The sequence below is a fragment of the Leiobunum rupestre genome, chromosome 6, assembly GCF_980474605.1.
Source record: "Leiobunum rupestre chromosome 6, qqLeiRupe1.1.hap1, whole genome shotgun sequence".
NCBI classification, from domain to species: Eukaryota; Metazoa; Arthropoda; class Arachnida; order Opiliones; family Sclerosomatidae; genus Leiobunum; species Leiobunum rupestre.
Genome location: NC_143389.1, coordinates 29,336,279 through 29,352,366, shown reverse-complemented (window position 1 = coordinate 29,352,366; position 16,088 = coordinate 29,336,279).

Sequence of the window (16,088 nt, the reverse complement as noted above, 5' to 3'; positions counted from 1 at the left end):
AGCCTGGCAGCTCTGTTTTGTTAACCACATTAAGAAAATATATATAAATCTTGAATTAATTCCAACTCCAAAATCCATTTATCTTTCAGATTGCCGTGTTGAAATGCCAAATTTTGGTAAATTTCTTCAGTCAAACAGGGTTTTGAAGATACATTGACACTAGCAATTGATTAACAAATCAATAAACTTGAATAATTATTCATATAAATAAGCCTGGCAGCTCTGTTTTGTTAACCACACTAAGAAAATAAATATAAATTTTGAATTAATTCCAGTTCCAAAATCCATTTATCTGGCAGATTGCCGAGTTGAAATGCCAAATTTTGGTAAATTTCTTCAGTCAAACAGGATTTTGAAGATACATCGACACTAGCAATTGATTAACAAATCAACAAACTTGAATAATTATTGATATAAATAATCCTGGCAGCTCTGTTTTCTTAACCACACTAAGAAAATAAATATAAATTTTAAATTAATTCCAGCTCCAAAATCCATTTATCTGGCAGATTGCCGTGTTGAAATGCCAAATTTTGGTGAATTTCTTCAGTCAAACAGGGTTTTGAAGATACATTGACACTAGCAATTGATTAACAAATCAATAAACTTGAATAATTATTCATATAAATAAGCCTGGCAGCTCTGTTTTGTTAACCACATTAAGAAAATATATATAAATCTTGAATTAATTCCAACTCCAAAATCCATTTATCTTTCAGATTGCCGTGTTGAAATGCCAAATTTTGGTAAATTTCTTCAGTCAAACAGGGTTTTGAAGATACATTGACACTAGCAATTGATTAACAAATCAATAAACTTGAATAATTATTCATATAAATAAGCCTGGCAGCTCTGTTTTGTTAACCACACTAAGAAAATAAATATAAATTTTGAATTAATTCCAACTCCAAAATCCATTTATCTGGCAGATTGCCGTGTTGAAATGCCAAATTTTGGTAAATTTCTTCAGTCAAACAGGATTTTGAAGATACATTGACACTAGCAATTGATTAACAAATCAATAAACTTGAATAATTATTGATATAAATTAGCCTGGCAGCTCTGTTTTGTTAACCACATTAAGAAAATATATATAAATTTTGAATTAATTCCAACTCCAAAATCCATTTATCTGGCAGATTGCCGTGTTGAAATGCCAAATTTTGGTAATTTTCTTCAGTCAAACAGGGTTTTGAAGATACATTGACACTAGCAATTGATTAACAAATCAATAAACTTTAACAATTATTGATATAAATAAGCCTGGCAGCTCTGTTTTGTTAACCACACTAAAAAAATAAATATAAATTTTGAATTAATTCCAGCTCCAAAATCCATTTTTCTGGCAAATTGCCACGTTGAAATGCCAAATTTTGGTAAATTTCTACAGTCAAACAGGATTTTGAAGATACATTGACACTAGTAATTGATTAACAAATCAATAAACTTGAATAATTATTCATATAAATAAGCCTGGCAGCTCTGTTTTGTTAACCACACTAAAAAAATAAATATAAATTTTGAATTAATTCCAACTCCAAAATCCATTTATCTGGCAGATTGCCGTGTTGAAATGCCAAATTTTGGTAAATTTCTTCAGTCAAACAGGATTTTGAAGATACATTGACACTAGCTATTGATTAACAAATCAATAAACTTGAATAATTATTGATATAAATAAGCCTGGCAGCTCTGTTTTGTTGACCACACTAAGAAAATAAATATAAATTTTGAATTAATTCCAGTTCCAAAATCCATTTATCTGGCAGATTGCCGAGTTGAAATGCCAAATTTTGGTAAATTTCTTCAGTCAAACAGGGTTTTGAAGATACATTGACACTAGCAATTGATTAACAAATCAACAAACTTGAATAATTATTGATATAAATAATCCTGGCAGCTCTGTTTTCTTAACCACACTAAGAAAATAAATATAAATTTTAAATTAATTCCAGCTCCAAAATCCATTTATCTGGCAGATTGCCGTGTTGAAATGCCAAATTTTGATGAATTTCTTCAGTCAAACAGGGTTTTGAAGATACATTGACACTAGCAATTGATTAACAAATCAATAAACTTTAATAATTATTGATATAAATAAGCCTGGCAGCTCTGTTTTGTTAATCACATTAAGAAAATATATATAAATCTTGAATTAATTCCAGCTTCAAAATCCATTTATCTGGCAGATTGCCGTATTGAAAGGCCAAAATTTGGTAAATTTCTTCAGTCAAACAGGGTTTTGAAGATACATTGACACTAGCAATTGATTAACAAATCAATAAACTTGAATAATTATTGATATAAATTAGCCTGGCAGCTCTGTTTTGTTAACCACATTAAGAAAATATATATAAAACTTGAATTAATTCCAGCTTCAAAATCCATTTATCTGGCAGATTGCCGTGTTGAAATGCCAAATTTTGGTAATTTTCTTCAGTCAAACAGGGTTTTGAAGATACATTGACACTAGCAATTGATTAACAAATCAATAAACTTTAACAATTATTGATATAAATAAGCCTGGCAGCTCTGTTTTGTTAACCACAATAAGAAAATATATATAAATTTTGAATTAATTCCAGCTCCAAAATCCATTTTTCTGGCAAATTGCCACGTTGAAATGCCAAATTTTGGTAAATTTCTTCAGTCAAACAGGGTTTTGAAGATACATTGACACTAACAATTGATTAACAAATCAATAAACTTGAATATTTATTGATTTAAATAAGCCTGCCAGCTCTGTTTTGTTAACCACACTAAGAAAATAAATAAAAATTTTGAATTAATTCCAGCTCCAAAATCCATTTATCTTACAGATTGCCTTGTTGAAATGCCAAATTTTGGTAAATTTCTTCAGTCAAACAGGGTTTTGAAGATACATTGACACTAGCAATTGATTAACAAATCAATAAACTTGAATAATTATTGATATAAATAATCCTGGCAGCTCTGTTTTGTTAAGCACATTAAGAAAATATATATAAATCTTGAATTAATTCCAGCTTCAAAATCCATTTATCTGGCAGATTGCCGTGTTGAAATGCCAAATTTTGGTAAATTTCTTCAGTCAAACAGGATTTTGAAGATACATTGACACTAGCAATTGATTAACAAATCAACAAACTTGAATAATTATTGATATAAATAATCCTGGCAGCTCTGTTTTCTTAACCACACTAAGAAAATAAATATAAATTTTAAATTAATTCCAGCTCCAAAATCCATTTATCTGGCAGATTGCCGTGTTGAAATGCCAAATTTTGGTGAATTTCTTCAGTCAAACAGGGGTTTAAAGATACATTAACACTAGCAATTGATTAACAAATCAATAAACTTGAACAATTATTGATATAAATAAGCCTGGCAGCTCTGTTTTGTTGACCACACTAAGAAAATAAATATAAATTTTGAATTAATTCCAGTTCCAAAATCCATTTATCTGGCAGATTGCCGAGTTGAAATGCCAAATTTTGGTAAATTTCTTCAGTCAAACAGGATTTTGAAGATACATTGACACTAGCAATTGATTAACAAATCAACAAACTTGAATAATTATTGATATAAATAATCCTGGCAGCTCTGTTTTCTTAACCACACTAAGAAAATAAATATAAATTTTAAATTAATTCCAGCTCCAAAATCCATTTATCTGGCAGATTGCCGTGTTGAAATGCCAAATTTTGATGAATTTCTTCAGTCAAACAGGGTTTTGAAGATACATTGACACTAGCAATTGATTAACAAATCAATAAACTTTAATAATTATTGATATAAATAAGCCTGGCAGCTCTGTTTTGTTAATCACATTAAGAAAATATATATAAATCTTGAATTAATTCCAGCTTCAAAATCCATTTATCTGGCAGATTGCCGTATTGAAAGGCCAAAATTTGGTAAATTTCTTCAGTCAAACAGGGTTTTGAAGATACATTGACACTAGCAATTGATTAACAAATCAATAAACTTGAATAATTATTGATATAAATTAGCCTGGCAGCTCTGTTTTGTTAACCACATTAAGAAAATATATATAAAACTTGAATTAATTCCAGCTTCAAAATCCATTTATCTGGCAGATTGCCGTGTTGAAATGCCAAATTTTGGTAATTTTCTTCAGTCAAACAGGGTTTTGAAGATACATTGACACTAGCAATTGATTAACAAATCAATAAACTTGAATATTTATTGATATAAATAAGCCTGGCAGCTCTGTTTTGTTAACCACACTAAGAAAATTAATATAAATTTTGAATTAATTCCAGCTCCAAAATCCATTTAACTTTCAGATTGCCGTGTTGAAATGCCAAATTTTGGTAAATTTCTTCAGTCAAACAGGGTTTTGAAGATACATTGACACTAGCAATTGATTAACAAATCAATAAACTTGAATATTTATTGATTTAAATAAGCCTGCCAGCTCTGTATTGTTAACCACACTAAGAAAATAAATAAAAATTTTGAATTAATTCCAGCTCCAAAATCCATTTATCTTACAGATTGCCTTGTTGAAATGCCAAATTTTGGTAAATTTCTTCAGTCAAACAGGGTTTTGAAGATACATTGACACTAGCAATTGATTAACAAATCAATAAACTTGAATAATTATTGATATAAATAATCCTGGCAGCTCTGTTTTGTTAAGCACATTAAGAAAATATATATAAATCTTGAATTAATTCCAGCTTCAAAATCCATTTATCTGGCAGATTGCCGTGTTGAAATGCCAAATTTTGGTAAATTTCTTCAGTCAAACAGGATTTTGAAGATACATTGACACTAGCAATTGATTAACAAATCAACAAACTTGAATAATTATTGATATAAATAATCCTGGCAGCTCTGTTTTCTTAACCACACTAAGAAAATAAATATAAATTTTAAATTAATTCCAGCTCCAAAATCCATTTATCTGGCAGATTGCCGTGTTGAAATGCCAAATTTTGGTGAATTTCTTCAGTCAAACAGGGGTTTAAAGATACATTAACACTAGCAATTGATTAACAAATCAATAAACTTGAACAATTATTGATATAAATAAGCCTGGCAGCTCTGTTTTGTTAACCACACTAAGAAAATAAATAAATTTTTAATTAATTCCAGCTCCAAAATCCATTTATCTGGCAGATTACCGTGTTGAAATGCCAAATTTTGGTAAATTTCTTCAGTCAAACAGGGTTTTGAAGATACATTGACACTAGCAATTGATTAACAAATCAATAAACTTGAATAATTATTCATATAAATAAGCCTGGCAGCTCTGTTTTGTTAACCACACTAAGAAAATATATATAAATTTTGAATTAATTCCAGCTCCAAAATCCATTTTTCTGGCAGATTGCCACGTTGAAATGCCAAATTTTGGTAAATTTCTTCAGTCAAACAGGGTTTTGAAAATACATTGACACTAACAATTGATTAACAAATCAATAAACTTGAATATTTATTGATTTAAATAAGCCTGCCAGCTCTCTTTTGTTAACCACACTAAGAAAATAAATATAAATTTTGAATTAATTCCAGCTCCAAAATCCATTTATCTTTCAGATTGCCGAGTTGAAATGCCAAATTAAGGTAAATTTCTTCAGTCAAACAGGGTTTTGAAGATACATTGACACTAACAATTGATTAACAAATCAATAAACTTGAATATTTATAAATTTAAATAAGCCTGCCAGCTCTGTTTTGTTAACCACACTAAGAAAATAAATATAAATTTTGAATTAATTCCAGCTCCAAAATCCATTTATCTTTCAGATTGCCGTGTTGAAATGCCAAATTAAGGTAAATTTCTTCAGTCAAACAGGGTTTTGAAGATACATTGACACTAACAATTGATTAACAAATCAATAAACTTGAATATTTATAAATTTAAATAAGCCTGCCAGCTCTGTTTTGTTAACCACACTAAGAAAATAAATATAAATTTTGAATTAATTCCAGCTCCAAAATCCATTTTTCTGGCAAATTGCCACGTTGAAATGCCAAATTTTGGTAAATTTCTTCAGTCAAACAGGGTTTTGAAGATACATTGACACTAACAATTGATTAACAAATCAATAAACTTGAATATTTATTGATTTAAATAAGCCTGCCAGCTCTGTTTTGTTAACCACACTAAGAAAATAAATAAAAATTTTGAATTAATTCCAGCTCCAAAATCCATTTATCTTACAGATTGCCTTGTTGAAATGCCAAATTTTGGTAAATTTCTTCAGTCAAACAGGGTTTTGAAGATACATTGACACTAGCAATTGATTAACAAATCAATAAACTTGAATAATTATTGATATAAATAATCCTGGCAGCTCTGTTTTGTTAAGCACATTAAGAAAATATATATAAATCTTGAATTAATTCCAGCTTCAAAATCCATTTATCTGGCAGATTGCCGTGTTGAAATGCCAAATTTTGGTAAATTTCTTCAGTCAAACAGGATTTTGAAGATACATTGACACTAGCAATTGATTAACAAATCAACAAACTTGAATAATTATTGATATAAATAATCCTGGCAGCTCTGTTTTCTTAACCACACTAAGAAAATAAATATAAATTTTAAATTAATTCCAGCTCCAAAATCCATTTATCTGGCAGATTGCCGTGTTGAAATGCCAAATTTTGGTGAATTTCTTCAGTCAAACAGGGGTTTAAAGATACATTAACACTAGCAATTGATTAACAAATCAATAAACTTGAACAATTATTGATATAAATAAGCCTGGCAGCTCTGTTTTGTTGACCACACTAAGAAAATAAATATAAATTTTGAATTAATTCCAGTTCCAAAATCCATTTATCTGGCAGATTGCCGAGTTGAAATGCCAAATTTTGGTAAATTTCTTCAGTCAAACAGGATTTTGAAGATACATTGACACTAGCAATTGATTAACAAATCAACAAACTTGAATAATTATTGATATAAATAATCCTGGCAGCTCTGTTTTCTTAACCACACTAAGAAAATAAATATAAATTTTAAATTAATTCCAGCTCCAAAATCCATTTATCTGGCAGATTGCCGTGTTGAAATGCCAAATTTTGATGAATTTCTTCAGTCAAACAGGGTTTTGAAGATACATTGACACTAGCAATTGATTAACAAATCAATAAACTTTAATAATTATTGATATAAATAAGCCTGGCAGCTCTGTTTTGTTAATCACATTAAGAAAATATATATAAATCTTGAATTAATTCCAGCTTCAAAATCCATTTATCTGGCAGATTGCCGTATTGAAAGGCCAAAATTTGGTAAATTTCTTCAGTCAAACAGGGTTTTGAAGATACATTGACACTAGCAATTGATTAACAAATCAATAAACTTGAATAATTATTGATATAAATTAGCCTGGCAGCTCTGTTTTGTTAACCACATTAAGAAAATATATATAAAACTTGAATTAATTCCAGCTTCAAAATCCATTTATCTGGCAGATTGCCGTGTTGAAATGCCAAATTTTGGTAATTTTCTTCAGTCAAACAGGGTTTTGAAGATACATTGACACTAGCAATTGATTAACAAATCAATAAACTTGAATATTTATTGATATAAATAAGCCTGGCAGCTCTGTTTTGTTAACCACACTAAGAAAATTAATATAAATTTTGAATTAATTCCAGCTCCAAAATCCATTTAACTTTCAGATTGCCGTGTTGAAATGCCAAATTTTGGTAAATTTCTTCAGTCAAACAGGGTTTTGAAGATACATTGACACTAGCAATTGATTAACAAATCAATAAACTTGAATATTTATTGATTTAAATAAGCCTGCCAGCTCTGTATTGTTAACCACACTAAGAAAATAAATAAAAATTTTGAATTAATTCCAGCTCCAAAATCCATTTATCTTACAGATTGCCTTGTTGAAATGCCAAATTTTGGTAAATTTCTTCAGTCAAACAGGGTTTTGAAGATACATTGACACTAGCAATTGATTAACAAATCAATAAACTTGAATAATTATTGATATAAATAATCCTGGCAGCTCTGTTTTGTTAAGCACATTAAGAAAATATATATAAATCTTGAATTAATTCCAGCTTCAAAATCCATTTATCTGGCAGATTGCCGTGTTGAAATGCCAAATTTTGGTAAATTTCTTCAGTCAAACAGGATTTTGAAGATACATTGACACTAGCAATTGATTAACAAATCAACAAACTTGAATAATTATTGATATAAATAATCCTGGCAGCTCTGTTTTCTTAACCACACTAAGAAAATAAATATAAATTTTAAATTAATTCCAGCTCCAAAATCCATTTATCTGGCAGATTGCCGTGTTGAAATGCCAAATTTTGGTGAATTTCTTCAGTCAAACAGGGGTTTAAAGATACATTAACACTAGCAATTGATTAACAAATCAATAAACTTGAACAATTATTGATATAAATAAGCCTGGCAGCTCTGTTTTGTTAACCACACTAAGAAAATAAATAAATTTTTAATTAATTCCAGCTCCAAAATCCATTTATCTGGCAGATTACCGTGTTGAAATGCCAAATTTTGGTAAATTTCTTCAGTCAAACAGGGTTTTGAAGATACATTGACACTAGCAATTGATTAACAAATCAATAAACTTGAATAATTATTCATATAAATAAGCCTGGCAGCTCTGTTTTGTTAACCACACTAAGAAAATATATATAAATTTTGAATTAATTCCAGCTCCAAAATCCATTTTTCTGGCAGATTGCCACGTTGAAATGCCAAATTTTGGTAAATTTCTTCAGTCAAACAGGGTTTTGAAAATACATTGACACTAACAATTGATTAACAAATCAATAAACTTGAATATTTATTGATTTAAATAAGCCTGCCAGCTCTCTTTTGTTAACCACACTAAGAAAATAAATATAAATTTTGAATTAATTCCAGCTCCAAAATCCATTTATCTTTCAGATTGCCGAGTTGAAATGCCAAATTAAGGTAAATTTCTTCAGTCAAACAGGGTTTTGAAGATACATTGACACTAACAATTGATTAACAAATCAATAAACTTGAATATTTATAAATTTAAATAAGCCTGCCAGCTCTGTTTTGTTAACCACACTAAGAAAATAAATATAAATTTTGAATTAATTCCAGCTCCAAAATCCATTTATCTTTCAGATTGCCGTGTTGAAATGCCAAATTAAGGTAAATTTCTTCAGTCAAACAGGGTTTTGAAGATACATTGACACTAACAATTGATTAACAAATCAATAAACTTGAATATTTATAAATTTAAATAAGCCTGCCAGCTCTGTTTTGTTAACCACACTAAGAAAATAAATATAAATTTTGAATTAATTCCAGCTCCAAAATCCATTTATCTTTCAGATTGCCGAGTTGAAATGCCAAATTAAGGTAAATTTCTTCAGTCAAACAGGGTTTTGAAGATACATTGACACTAACAATTGATTAACAAATCAATAAACTTGAATATTTATAAATTTAAATAAGCCTGCCAGCTCTGTTTTGTTAACCACACTAAGAAAATAAATATAAATTTTGAATTAATACCAGCTCCAAAATCCATTTATCTTTCAGATTGCCGAGTTGAAATGCCAAATTAAGGTAAATTTCTTCAGTCAAACAGGGTTTTGAAGATACATTGACACTAACAATTGATTAACAAATCAATAAACTTGAATATTTATAAATTTAAATAAGCCTGCCAGCTCTGTTTTGTTAACCACACTAAGAAAATAAATATAAATTTTGAATTAATTCCAGCTCCAAAATCCATTTATCTTTCAGATTGCCGAGTTGAAATGCCAAATTAAGGTAAATTTCTTCAGTCAAACAGGGTTTTGAAGATACATTGACACTAACAATTGATTAACAAATCAATAAACTTGAATATTTATAAATTTAAATAAGCCTGCCAGCTCTGTTTTGTTAACCACACTAAGAAAATAAATATAAATTTTGAATTAATTCCAGCTCCAAAATCCATTTATCTTTCAGATTGCCGAGTTGAAATGCCAAATTAAGGTAAATTTCTTCAGTCAAACAGGGTTTTGAAGATACATTGACACTAACAATTGATTAACAAATCAATAAACTTGAATATTTATAAATTTAAATAAGCCTGCCAGCTCTGTTTTGTTAACCACACTAAGAAAATAAATATAAATTTTGAATTAATTCCAGCTCCAAAATCCATTTATCTTTCAGATTGCCGTGTTGAAATGCCAAATTTTGGTAAATTTCTTCAGTCAAACAGGGTTTTGAAGATACATTGACACTAGCAATTGATTAACAAATCAATAAACTTTAATAATTATTGATATAAATAAGCCTGGCAGCTCTGTTTTGTTAACCACATTAAGAAAATATTTATAAATCTTGAATTAATTCCAGCTTCAAAATCCATTTATCTGGCAGATTGCCGTGTTGAAATGCCAAATTTTGGTAAATTTCTTAAGTCAAACAGGGTTTTGAAGATAAATTGACACTAGCAATTGATTAACAAATCAATAAACTTTAAAAATTATTGATATAAATAAGCCTGGCAGCTCTGTTTTGTTAACCACACTAAGAAAATAAATATAAATTTTGAATTAATTCCAGCTCCAAAATCCATTTATCTGGCAGATTGCCGTGTTGAAATGCCAAATTTTGGTAAATTTCTTCAGTCAAACATTGACACTAGCAATTGATTAACAAATCAATAAACTTTAACAATTATTGATATAAATAAGCCTGGCAACTCTGTTTTGTTAACCACACTAAGAAAATAAATATAAATTTTGAATTAATTCCAACTCCAAAATCCATTTATCTGGCAGATTGCCGTGTTGAAATGCCAAATTTTGGTAAATTTCTTCAGTCAAACAGGATTTTGAAGATACATTGACACTAGCAATTGATTAACAAATCAATAAACTTGAATAATTATTGATATAAATAAGCCTGGCAGCTCTGTTTTGTTGACCACACTAAGAAAATAAATATAAATTTTGAATTAATTCCAGTTCCAAAATCAATTTATCTGGCAGATTGCCGAGTTGAAATGCCAAATTTTGGTAAATTTCTTCAGTCAAACAGGATTTTGAAGATACATTGACACTAGCAATTGATTAACAAATCAACAAACTTGAATAATTATTGATATAAATAATCCTGGCAGCTCTGTTTTCTTAACCACACTAAGAAAATAAATATAAATTTTAAATTAATTCCAGCTCCAAAATCCATTTATCTGGCAGATTGCCGTGTTGAAATGCCAAATTTTGGTGAATTTCTTCAGTCAAACAGGGGTTTAAAGATACATTAACACTAGCAATTGATTAACAAATCAATAAACTTGAATAATTATTGATATAAATAAGCCTGGCAGCTCTGTTTTGTTAACCACACTAAGAAAATAAATAAATTTTTAATTAATTCCAGCTCCAAAATCAATTTTTCTGGCAGATTGCCATGTTGAAATGCCAAATTTTGGTGAATTTCTTCAGTCAAACAGGGGTTTAAAGATACATTGACACTAGCAATTGATTAACAAATCAATAAACTTGAATAATTATTCATATAAATAAGCCTGGCAGCTCTGTTTTGTTAACCACACTAAGAAAATAAATATCAATTTTGAATTAATTCCAGTTCCAAAATCCATTTATCTGGCAGATTGCCGAGTTGAAATGCCAAATTTTAGTAAATTTCTTCAGTCAAACAGGATTTTGAAGATACATTGACACTAGCAATTGATTAACAAATCAACAAACTTGAATAATTATTGATATAAATAATCCTGGCAGCTCTGTTTTCTTAACCACACTAAGAAAATAAATATAAATTTTAAATTAATTCCAGCTCCAAAATCCATTTATCTGGCAGATTGCCGTGTTGAAATGCCAAATTTTGGTGAATTTCTTCAGTCAAACAGGGTTTTGAAGATACATTGACACTAGCAATTGATTAACAAATCAATAAACTTGAATAATTATTCATATAAATTAGCCTGGCAGCTCTGTTTTGTTAACCACATTAAGAAAATATATATAAAACGAATTAATTCCAGCTTCAAAATCAATTTATCTGGCAGATTGCCGTGTTGAAATGCCAAATTTTGGTAATTTTCTTCAGTCAAACAGGATTTTGAAGATACATTGACACTAGCAATTGATTAACAAATCAATAAACTTGAATAATTATTGATATAAATAAGCGTGGCAGCTCTGTTTTGTTAACCACATTAAGAAAATATATATAAATCTTGAATTAATTCCAGCTTCAAAATCCATTTATCTGGCAGATTGCCGTGTTGAAATGCCAAATTTTGGTAATTTTCTTCAGTCAAACAGGGTTTTGAAGATACATTGACACTAGCAATTGATTAACAAATCAATAAACTTTAACAATTATTGATATAAATAAGCCTGGCAGCTTTGTTTTGTTAACCACACTAAGAAAATATATATAAATTTTGAATTAATTCCAGCTCCAAAATCCATTTTTCTGGCAGATTGCCACGTTGAAATGCCAAATTTTGGTAAATTTCTTCAGTCAAACAGGGTTTTGAAGATACATTGACACTAACAATTGATTAACAAATCAATAAACTTAAATATTTATTGATTTAAATAAGCCTGCCAGCTCTGTTTTGTTAACCACACTAAGAAAATAAATATAAATTTTGAATTAATTCCAGCTCCAAAATCCATTTATCTTTCAGATTGCCTTGTTAAAATGCCAAATTTTGGTAAATTTCTTCAGTCAAACAGGGTTTTGAAGATACATTGACACTAGCAATTGATTAACAAATCAATAAACTTGAATAATTATTGATATAAATAAGCCTGGCAGCTCTGTTTTGTTAACCACACTAAGAAAATAAATATAAATTTTGAATTAATTCCAGCTCCAAAATCCATTTATCTGGCAGATTGCCGTGTTGAAATGCCAAATTTTGGTAAATTTCTTCAGTCAAACAGGGTTTTGAAGATACATTGACACTAGCAATTGATTAACAAATCAATAAACTTTGACAATTATTGATATAAATAAGCCTGGCAGCTCTGTTTTGTTAACCACACTAAGAAAATAAATATAAATTTTGAATTAATTCCAGCTCCAAAATCCATTTTTCTGGCAGATTGCCATGTTGAAATGACAAATTTTGGTAAATTTCTACAGTCAAACAGGATTTTGAAGATACATTGACACTAGCAATTGATTAACAAATCAACAAACTTGAATAATTATTGATATAAATAATCCTGGCAGCTCTGTTTTCTTAACCACACTAAGAAAATAAATAAATTTTTAATTAATTCCAGCTCCAAAATCAATATTTCTGGCAGATTGCCGTGTTGTTGTGCCAAATTTTGGTAAATTTCTTCAGTCAAACAGGGTTTTGAAGATACATTGACACTAGCAATTGATTAACAAATCAATAAACTTGAATAATTATTGATATAAATAAACCTGGCAGCTCTGTTTTCTTAACCACACTAAGAAAATAATATAAATTTTAAATTAATTCCAGCTCCAAAATCCATTTATCTAGCAGATTGCCGTGTTGAAATGCCAAATTTTGGTAAATTTCTTCAGTCAAACAGGATTTTGAAGATACATTGACACTAGCAATTGATTAACAAATCAATAAACTTGAATAATTATTGATATAAATAAGCCTGGCAGCTCTGTTTTGTTAACCACACTAAGAAAATAAATATAAATTTTGAATTAATTCTTAAGAATTATGAATATTTCCAGCTCCAAAATCCATTTATCTGGCAGATTGCAGTGTTGAAATGCCAAATTTTGGTAAATTTCTTCAGTCAAACAGGGTTTTGAAGATACATTGACACTAGAAATTTATTAACAATTCAATAAACTTGAATAATTATTCATATAAATAAGCCTGGTAGCTCTGTTTTGTTAACCACACTAAGAAAATAAATATAAATATTGAATTAATTCCAGCTCCAAAATCCATTTATCTAGCAGATTGCCGTGTTGAAATGCCAAATTTTGGTAAATTTCTTCAGTCAAACATGATTTTGAAGATACATTGACACTAGCAATTGATTAACAAATCAATAAACTTGAATAATTATTCATATATATAAGCCTGGCAGCTCTGTTTTGTTAACCACACTAAGAAAATAAATATAAATTTTGAATTAATTCTTAAGAATTATGAATATTTCCAGCTCCAAAATCCATTTATCTGGCAGATTGCAGTGTTGAAATGCCAAATTTTGGTAAATTTCTTCAGTCAAACAGGGTTTTGAAGATACATTGACACTAGAAATTGATTAACAATTCAATAAACTTGAATAATTATTGATATGAATTAGCCTGGCAGCTCTTTTTTGTTAACCACATTAAGAAAATAAATATAAATTTTGAATTAATTCCAGCTCCAAAATACATATATCTGGCAGATTGCCGAGTTGAAATGCCAAATTTTGGTAAATTTCTTCAGTCAAACAGGGTTTTGAAGATACATTGACACTAGCAATTGATTAACAATTCAATAAACTTGAATAATTATTGATATGAATAAGCCTGGCAGCTCTGTTTTGTTAACCACATTAAGAAAATAAATATAAATTTTGAATTAATTCCAGCTCCAAAATCCATTTATCTGGCAGATTGCCGTGTTGAAATGCCAAATTTTGGTAAATTTCTTCAGTCAAACAGAGTTTTAAAGATACATTGACACTAGCAATTGATAACAAATCAATAAACTTGAATAATTATTGATATAAATAATCCTGGCAGCTCTGTTTTCTTAACCACACTAAGAAAATAAATATAAATTTTGAATTAATTCCAGCTCTAAAATCCATTTATCTGGCAGATTGCCTTGTTGAAATGCCAAATTTTGGTAAATTTCTTCAGTCAAACAGGATTTTGAAGATACATTGACACTAGCAATTGATTAACAAATCAATAAACTTTAATAATTATTGATATAAATAAGCCTGGCAGCTCTGTTTTGTTAACCACACTAAGAAAATAAATATAAATTTTGAATTAATTCCAGCTCTAAAATCCATTTATCTGGCAGATTGCCTTGTTGAAATGCCAAATTTTGGTAAACCTCTTCAGTCAAACAGGGTTTCAAGATACATTGACACTAGCAATTGATTAACAAATCAATAAACTTTAATAATTATTGATATAAATAAGCCTGGCAGCTCTGTTTTGTTAACCACACTAAGAAAATAAATATAAATTTTGAATTAATTCTTAAGAATAATGAAGATTTCCAGCTCCAAAATCCATTAATCTGGCAGATTGCCGTGTTGAAATGCCAAATTTTGGTAAATTTCTTTAGTCAAACAGGGTTTTGAAGATACATTGACACTAGCAATTGATTAACAAATCAATAAACTTGAATAATTATTGATATAAATAAGCCTGGCAGCTCTGTTTTCTTAACCACACTAAGAAAATAAATATAAATTTTAAATTAATTCCAGCTCCAAAATCCATTTATCTGGCAGATTGCCGTGTTGAAATGCCAAATTTTGGTAAATTTCTTCAGTCAAACAGGGTTTTAAAGATACATTGACACTAACAATTGATTAACAAATCAATAAACTTGAATATTTATTGATTTAAATAAGCCTGCCAGCTCTGTTTTGTTAACCACACTAAGAAAATAAATATAAATTTTGAATTAATTCCAGCTCCAAAATCCATTTATCTTTCAGATTGCCGTGTTGAAATGCCAAATTTTGGTAAATTTCTTCAGTCAAACAGGGTTTTGAAGATACATTGACACTAGCAATTGATTAACAAATCAATAAACTTGAATTATTATTGATATAAATAAGCCTGGCAGCTCTGTTTTGTTAACCACACTAAGAAAATAAATAAAAATTTTGAATTAATTCCAACTCCAAAATCCATTTATCTGGCAGATTGCCGTGTTGAAATGCCAAATTTTGGTAAATTTCTTCAGTCAAACAGGATTTTGAAGATACATTGACACTAGCAATTGATTAACAAATCAATAAACTTGAATAATTATTGATATAAATAAGCCTGGCAGCTCTGTTTTGTTGACCACACTAAGAAAATAAATATAAATTTTGAATTAATTCCAGTTCCAAAATCCATTTATCTGGCAGATTGCCGA